This window comes from Lampetra fluviatilis, chromosome 47 (genome assembly GCF_964198595.1).
Source record: "Lampetra fluviatilis chromosome 47, kcLamFluv1.1, whole genome shotgun sequence".
NCBI lineage: Eukaryota > Metazoa > Chordata > Hyperoartia > Petromyzontiformes > Petromyzontidae > Lampetra > Lampetra fluviatilis.
Window position 1 is genome coordinate 22999 of NC_136321.1, and position 8524 is coordinate 31522.

An 8524-nucleotide genomic window follows, 5' to 3' on the forward strand; every position below is an offset into this window, starting at 1 on the left:
GGCACTGCCTGCCATGTTGGATGACGACGCGCTCGCGGCCTTCAGGTCCGCACAGAGGTCGGACCGCTCCACGCTTAAGGCTGCGTTGGGCCTCATGGCCAAGGTCTATGGACCTCCTTCGGCTTGTCGCCATCAGTTTTACGAGCGACGGAAGGCGGACACGGAGACCGCGCTCGCTTACCGCACGGCGTTGTTGGCTCTCGCCGACGCCGCGTTCCCTCGTATGGACGAGGAGGGCCAGGATGCGATGGTCTTGGAGCAACTGCTCAAGTTGGCGCAGGACCTGGGGGTCCCCATCAACACGGCCGACGAAGTCGACATATCTTCATTGCGGGTCGCAACAAGTATCCAGGCGTATGAGGTCCTCAAGCATAAACAGGGGGTCGTCTGCACTGCTGCCGTGGCCTCAGCTCCGGGCCCGGTAGTCACCGAGCCCCAAGTCGTCTGCCCACGGGAGGAGGCGTTCACCGCTGGACGACCGGGGGACTGGAGGTCGGGGGGTCGTTCGCCTCTGCGATCGGCCTGCAAGCTGGAGCAACCGAGACCTCCGACGTCCCTCATCACGTGTTACAACTGCGGCCTCCGGGGCCACGTGGCGTCCGGTTGCCGCGCTCCACGTCAGCGCACCATGGGACCTCGGCTGGACGACGACCAAGGCCCCAAGTCGTCCCTACTACCCCCGGCAAGTCGCGGCACTTCACATGCTCGGCCTACATGCACGACACACATGGGCCGTCGCTTTACGGCGGAGGAGGGCCGATTAGGGGTCGGGGATTCGGTTCGGAGAGGGGGGTTCATGCGGGACCGGGGGGACATTAAATGGTCTGAGTTGGGTCACAGAATAGTGGCTGCGTCGGCGGGTTCATCGGTCGTTACGGGATTCATAGACGGGGTCGAGGTCAGGGTGTTAGTGGACACGGGGGCGTCAGCGACTATAATTTCCGACCTCATTTACAACATTCTCCCCGTCCAATGTCGACCTCTGCTTCCGGTGGACGTGCCATTTTACGCGGCAAATCGGGCAGATTCGGGCGGCCAATTGCATAGGGGATATTAAATTGTCGGGACCTGTTTTCGTCTCCTCTTCCTTAGCGGTTCCTTGTCTGTTGGGCACAGATTTTTTGGCTAAAATGCCCATTAAAATTCTCATCGATCAACGTTGCATTGAGCTACCATCGGGTCGCCGTATTTCATTTTTGTCGAATCCTACGGAAATTCGGACGGCGTGCGCTACGATACAAGCGCTGGCGACACAGACCGTGCACGTGCCCCCGGGTTCGCAGATGTTGATTCCCCTCCGGTTGAGGAAGCCATTGGATGGGGAGACCTCAGAACAGGGCGTGCTTTTGGGTCCATCAAATAGGGCTGTCGGACGTCTGGATTTGTCGGTGGCTCACACGTTGGTTCGGGCTGACAAGGACCCGTTCGTTATGGTTCTAAACGCTGGTTCGCGGCCGGCCATTATTCAGCAGGGCACTGTGCTTGCTCACGCGGCACGGGTCCCTGCGGAAGAGCGGCTTGTTGCGCATGTTGATCCAGTCCCGGCGCAGAAAATTCGATCGGGGGAGGACCTTGAATGGGTCAATTCGCTGTGTGCGGACTCAAAGGATTTGTCAAGGGTACAGTTGGGTGCGCTGCGTGCTTTGCTGATATAATTCTCTGATGTGTTCAGTAAGCACAAATATGACATTGGGTGCACGGACCTGTTGCGCCACCATATTGAAACAGGCGATGCGGCACCGGTCAGGCAGAATCCCTTCCGGCTGAGTCCTGCTGAGAAGGAACACGTTCAGTCGGCCGTCAACGATATGCTGGCGGCCGACATCATTTCGCCTTCTTCCAGTCCTTGGGGAGCACCTATCGTGCTGGTTAAAAAGCAAGACGGGTCCTTGCGATTTTGTGTAGATTTCCGTCGCCTCAATAAAATCTCCGTGGCTGACGCGTATCCGCTCCCCAGAATGGACGAGTCCCTCGATGCATTGTCTGGTGCGCGATATTTTTCTACTCTTGATTTATTATCGGGATTCTGGCAGCTGCCACTCGACGACGAGTCTAAACCTAAGACAGCATTTCGGACTCCAGGGGGCCTGTTCCAGTTTAACCGGTTACCCATGGGACTTCACTCCGCTCCCGCGACGTTTCAGCGCCTTATGGAGTTGGTTTTGTCGGGTCTGCAATGGGATACTTGCTTGATTTACCTAGACGATGTTATTGTTTTCAGTAAAACGTTTGAGGAACACCTCCAGCGGTTGAGAGGGGTGTTCTTGCGGATGCGATCGGCTAAATTGAAGTTTAAACTGGCCAAATGCCACCTTCTTCGAAAGTCCGTGAGATACTTGGGCCACATTGTCGATTCTTCGGGTATCTCTACCGATCCCGCGAAGACGAACTGTGTCAGTTCATGGCCAACGCCCACGTCGGTTTCTGACATACGCAGTTTCATTGGTTTTGCTTCCTACTACCGCCAATTCGTTGAGCATTTCGCCACCATTGCAAAACCCTTGCACGCTCTAACGGCAAAAGGAGTCAAGTTCCGATGGGGACCGGAGGAGGAGGCCGCGTTCTGCTCCCTCCGGGACGCCTTGGTGGGTGCCCCGCCCTTACGTTACCCTGACTTTACAAGTCCCTTCTTGCTAGATACGGATGCTAGCAACACGGGCATTGGGGGGGTGCTCTCACAGGTCGTTGGGGGAGTCGAACGGGTGGTCGCCTATGGTAGCAGGGTTTTGTCGCCGGCGGAACAGCGCTACTGCGTCACCCGTCGCGAGTTGCTGGCTATTGTTTTTTTTGTACAGCAATTTAGACCGTATCTCTATGGCCGTTATTTTACGGTCCGGACGGACCACGCGGCGCTTCAGTATTCATTGAGGGTCGCCCAACCCTCGGGCCAATTGTCACGGTGGTTGGAAGTCCTCCAGGACTATCAATTTACGACCACTTACCGTAAGGGGTTGCGCCACACTAACGCGGATGCCCTGTCGCGATTGTCGCCTTGTCCCAAATGTGCGTACTTAATGGGGTCGGCGCGCTGTAAACCGCCAGGTGCTGTAAGCATGGGTGCGTTGGCCGCGACCGCGAATGCGCCGATGGGTGACGTTCCCGCTACCCCTGAGGGAGGGGACTCGCTGCTCTCACTGTCTCTGATTGAGTGGGGCCGTCTCCAAATGGCTGACAGCTCCCTGCTAGCGTTGCGTCGCAGGGCGGGGGGTCCCGAGGAGGGCCGGAAGCGAACTGGCTCCTGGCTGCTCAAGCAGGGCCTGCTAATGAGATGGGACAATTTGTCCCGGCGGCACGCACTCGTGGTGCCTTCCGCTATGCGGGGAAAAGTTGTCCTGGCCGCACACGAACGCCTCTTGCATTTGGGGGTAAACAAAACGCTTGCTCTGCTTCAGCGTGACTATTATTGGCCGGGGATGGGGAGCGATGTGGTAAATATACTAAAGGGGTGTGTAGACTGCGCCAGACGGAAACCACCGCCCGTGGCGTCAAATCCACCGCTGCAATCTATTCAGGTCTCGCGCACTAACGAGCTCGTTGCGCTCGATATTTTGGGGCCTTTTCCAGTCACGCCTAGGGGTAACAAGTACCTGTTGGTTGGTGTGCAATACTTTACCCGGTGGCCTATGGCGTGGCCACTCGCCAACCAGTCGGCGGCGGCTGTGACGGACGCCTTTGTCCAGGGCTACGTTCTGGACAAGGGGGCTCCCGGAACACGGGAAAGAATTTTTCAAGTAAATTGCTGCAGGAGGTGTGCGACCTTTTGGGTACTAAGAAGGTGCGTACCTCCCCGTACCACCCACAGACGGACGGGATGGTGGAGCGACTCCACAGGACTTTGACTTCTATGCTGTGCCAGCAGGTGTGCGAGGCACATGTTGACTGGGACCTTCAGGTCCCGGGGGTCCTCGCCGCGTATAGAATGGCCCCCCATGCAGCAACGGGATTTTCCCCATTTTATCTGATGTATGGTCGGGAGGCCGACCCGCCCATGGAAACTCAGCTGGGACTTTCCGCGCCACGAACGAATTCAAAATTGGCCAGATAATATTAAATTTAACATTGCTAAGCTGACCGAGGGAGGCCGCACGGCTGAATTCGAGGTCTCGGCAAATCGCCAACGAGCGCTTGCGTGCACGAATGGTGTCCGTGCACGATTGGAAACCGGGCGATAGGGCCTGGCTGCACTGCCCTCAGGCACCTTTGGCTACGTCGCCTAAATTGTTGAGGCCATGGCGGGGACCCGTGGAGGTCGTGCGGGTTGCACGCCCGCAATGTGTGTTCAGATAAAATGGGGAAAGCGCCGTTGGTACGTTCACCCCTCCCGGCTGAAACCGTTCTCGCCTCCGTATGGCCTCCCTTTGTGTCGTGCAGACCGAGCATCTGACGTGACCGACGACCCGAGGAGGAAAATGTCTCCGCCTTATCCTCACATGTCTCCGTCTGATCCGCTCCCAGGTGGCTCGGAACTGACAGCTGCCGACCACCGGCGGCCGGATCCCCGCGACACGGCCGGTCCTTCCAGGCCCGATCCGTGCCTTCCGGGGCTGCCGGAGCCACCAGACGGTCGTCAGCGTCCCGTCCCGTACGATGGACCGGCCAGGCGGACTCGCGCTAAGTCGCGCAACTTTTCCTGACCAACTGAATGAGGGGCCGATGCGGCCGGAGCGTCTCGTCACTGCGTTCCCCATCCGCTCGACCGCTCTATCACCCCGGTTGAGGAGCGAGCGGAGGGGGGATCGATAGTTACAGACACACTGGACACGTTTTTTTCTCGGAATTACTTTTATTGTGTTGTTCGTCGGTTTGTACATAGCTTGTTGTCTGGTGTTGTATGTTGTTGTTGACTTTTTATTGTATTTTTTGTCAGTTTGTACATATGTAGGGGTCTTACGGAGGTAATATGTGTCGAGCTGATATGTATGGGATCCAACGGAAAACTAGCACAGTGGGCGGGGCTACGTCAGTGCACGGGCAGGTGCCCTCTACGACGTCCGCGCTTCGGACGTTACGATCCCCCGGGGCCCCACCCCTCAGGGAGGGGGATGTATAAAAGGGAAATGTATCGGGGGGCTAGGGAGAGTTTGGTTAGCTAAGAAGAGGAGACGGAAGACGTCCCAGATAGAGCCCTGGTCTCCCCCTGCTACGCCGTCCTTGTCAGGACCGCGCAGGCTCGAGTCAGTGGCGTGGTGCCAGAGCCAGAGCCAGGGTTGGTCTGGACTCTGAGTACCGGGCCCGACTGACCAGTGTCGGGCCAAGATAGCCTCCCCTAGTCCACGAGAGGAGGACTCTGAGGCAGGCTAGGGTTAGCCTAGAGGTGTGTCCTCAGATAGACGGGTGAGGGGGCCGATACCCCCTCAGTGTGTATGTCACAACGTGTGGTGTTAAATAAACAAGTGTGCCTCCAACTCCGGTGTGAACGAGTCATAAGAGTACTACATCTGGCGTCAGAAGTAAACAACGAACATGGACACGCGCCGAACAGCTCGGGCCGGAGTACAGGAGGCGGAGGACACCGCGGGAAGTGCGGTACCAGAGACGGCTGAGGGGGCCAACGAGCAGCCGGGACCGAATGAGTCCTTACCGGGCCATCGGGAGGAAGGGGAGTCGCCGTCCGACGGGCTGCGGCTGGCGCACGCGAGGTTGGCGGAGCTGCTATACGCTGCTGCCGCCACACTCGAGACCATCACTCGGCTGGGGGCTGCTGGACCACCGCGAGGCGAGGACAGCCGACGGCCGTTGCACCTTCCCGCCATTTCTAACGTCGGCACTTTTGAAAGTCCCGCCATCGCCGCAGCAGCTGCCGAGGGCGTGGCCAACCTCAACTTGGGGTCCGACATCGACTCCGCTGGAGCTGCCGCGTCACCGCCTTCGGACGGAGCGTCCCTATCTGCGCGACAGGCGATTACAGCTGCCGTTCGTGCTGACGCTCGGCCGAGTCGCGGGGACATCAAAGTGCGGTCCTCCACGGCGGTCGCGGCACTACACCAAAGACTACCCCCGCTGAAGGAGTTCGTGGCTGAGGAGGGCGACTGGGGGGGATTTCAGCGGCGCTTCCTCGCGCATCAAGAGATGGCGGGGTGGTCAGACGACGAAGCCCTCTGCGCACTACCGGCGCTCCTGGACGGCGACGCCCTCGCCGCTCTTACGTCCGCATCGAGGGACAAGCGCTCTACTCTTCAGATGGCGCTGCAATTGCTGGCTGGGGTTTACGGACCATCGGCCGAGTGTAGGCAGCGATTCTACGACCGCCAGCGGGGTGCGAAGGAGTCGCCCCTCGCCTACCGTACCAGCCTTCTGGCGCTCGCAAAGACGGCCTTCCCTCGTATGGATGACCAAGGCGTCGACGCCATGGTCACCGAGAAGATCCTTCTGCTGGCGGACGACCTGGACGTCGCCATCGTCGCACAGGAGGACGTGGAGATGGGTTCCCTCCAAGCGGCGCGCCTCCTCCACGCCAACCTCCTGTCGCAGCGAAGGAAGGCCAGCAGGGCAGCTGCCGGCCGTACGGTGGCTGCCGTCACCTCACCGACGGAGGAGGTCTACGCCGCCGACTTCCGACAGCAGCAACGGATGGGAGCGCGGGCGGACCGGGATGGCCCGACCCGCCCCGACCGCCCGTCTTCACCACCTGCGCTCCCGCGCTGCTATAACTGCGGCGTCCGGGGCCACGTCGCCTTGGGGTGCCGTTCTCCTCGACAGCGGGGGACGACGCCTCGCCGGGACGCCGGCCCTCCTCCTCCTCCTCCTCCCAAGCTCCACCGACATGACCCGGCGAGTCGCGGCACCCCACATGTTTGGCCAAAGCACACACCCGTTACACATGTACACACCGCAACGAACGGGGGGCCAACATTGCACGCCATGGGGCCAACACGAACCACTATGGGGACCAAATTCGAACCAGCCCAGTGGTCCGTGTTGGCCCATCGCGTTCTAGCTGCGCCGTCGGGCTCGTCGGCCGTAGTAGGGTATATTGACGGGATCGAAGTGCGTATCCTCGTCGATACAGGTGCGTCGGCAACCATCATTTCGGAACTAATATACAACATTCTCCCTGTCCAAAGTCGTCCCTTGCTACCGGTTAATGTGCCATTCTACGCTGCTAACGGGGGCTCACTGGGTATCATGGGGCAGATTCGCGCGCAAATTTCGATCGGTGATATTAAATTGTCCGGCCCTATTTTTGTGTCCTCCTCGCTGGCGGTTCCGTGCCTGCTGGGGACGGATTTCTTGGGCAAAATGCCGATTCGGATCATGATTAATCAGGGTTGCATTGAACTCCCGTCGGGACGGCGGATGGCGTTTTTGCCTTCCCCTACTACGGATCGTTCGGCGCTCGCGACGGTACCCGCGTTTGTAGTTCAGACGGTTCGCGTGCCGCCAGGGGCACAAATGTTGGTACCCCTGAAGCTTCGTAGGCCCTTCGCTAAGGGTCTTGGGGACCAGGGTGTCCTGCTCGGCCCATCTAGGGCTGGGGTTAGCGGGCCGCATTTGATTCCCGCTCAGACCATTGTGAGGGGGGACGGGGACCCCTTCATCGCGGTCCTCAATGTGGGGTCGCAGGCCGTGGTAATTCCCCAGGGGACCGTGCTTGCTCACGCAACGCCGGTGCCCTGTGAGGAGTCTGTCGCAAATCACGTGCATGCTGCCACTCTGCCGACTCCACATTCGGACACCGATGAAGGGTGGCTTGAGGCGCTTTGTGCGGGATCGACGGACCTGTCGGATGTAGAGCGTCAAAAACTTAGGACACTGTTGCGCGAATTCGCCGATGTGTTTAGTCAAAACAAATTCGATCTGGGCTGCACCCAATTGCTGCGTCACCATATTGATACTGGTGACAGCGCGCCCATACGCCAAAATCCCTTCCGGCTGAGTCCCGCCGAGAAGGAACATGTCAAATCGGCTGTTGATGACATGTTAGCCGCCGATATCATTTCTCCCTCTACCAGCCCGTGGGGAGCACCGATCGTTCTGGTAAAGAAACAGGATGGATCGTTGCGGTTTTGCGTCGATTTTCGCCGCCTCAACAAAATTTCCGTTGCTGACGCATACCCGCTTCCCCGTATTGATGAATCACTCGACGCCTTGGCGGGGGCGCGATTCTTCTCCACATTGGATTTGCTTTCGGGATTCTGGCAGCTTCCTCTGGATGATGAATCTAAGCCTAAAACCGCTTTCCGTACGCCACATGGTCTCTTCCAATTTAACCGGTTGCCGATGGGATTACACTCGGCGCCGGCGACTTTCCAGCGATTGATGGAATTGGTTTTGGCTGGATTGCAGTGGGATTCGTGTTTAATCTATTTGGACGACGTTATCGTCTTTAGCAGAACATTCGACGAGCATCTCCAGAGGTTGCGGGCCGTTTTCCTCAAAATGCGGGCTGCTAATTTGAAATTTAAACCCCAAAAGTGTCATTTGTTGCGCGAATCGGTACGTTATTTGGGGCACATCGTAGGGCGCTCGGGTATTGCTACCGATCCCGCCAAAACGCAGTGCGTCAGCTCCTGGCCGACTCCCA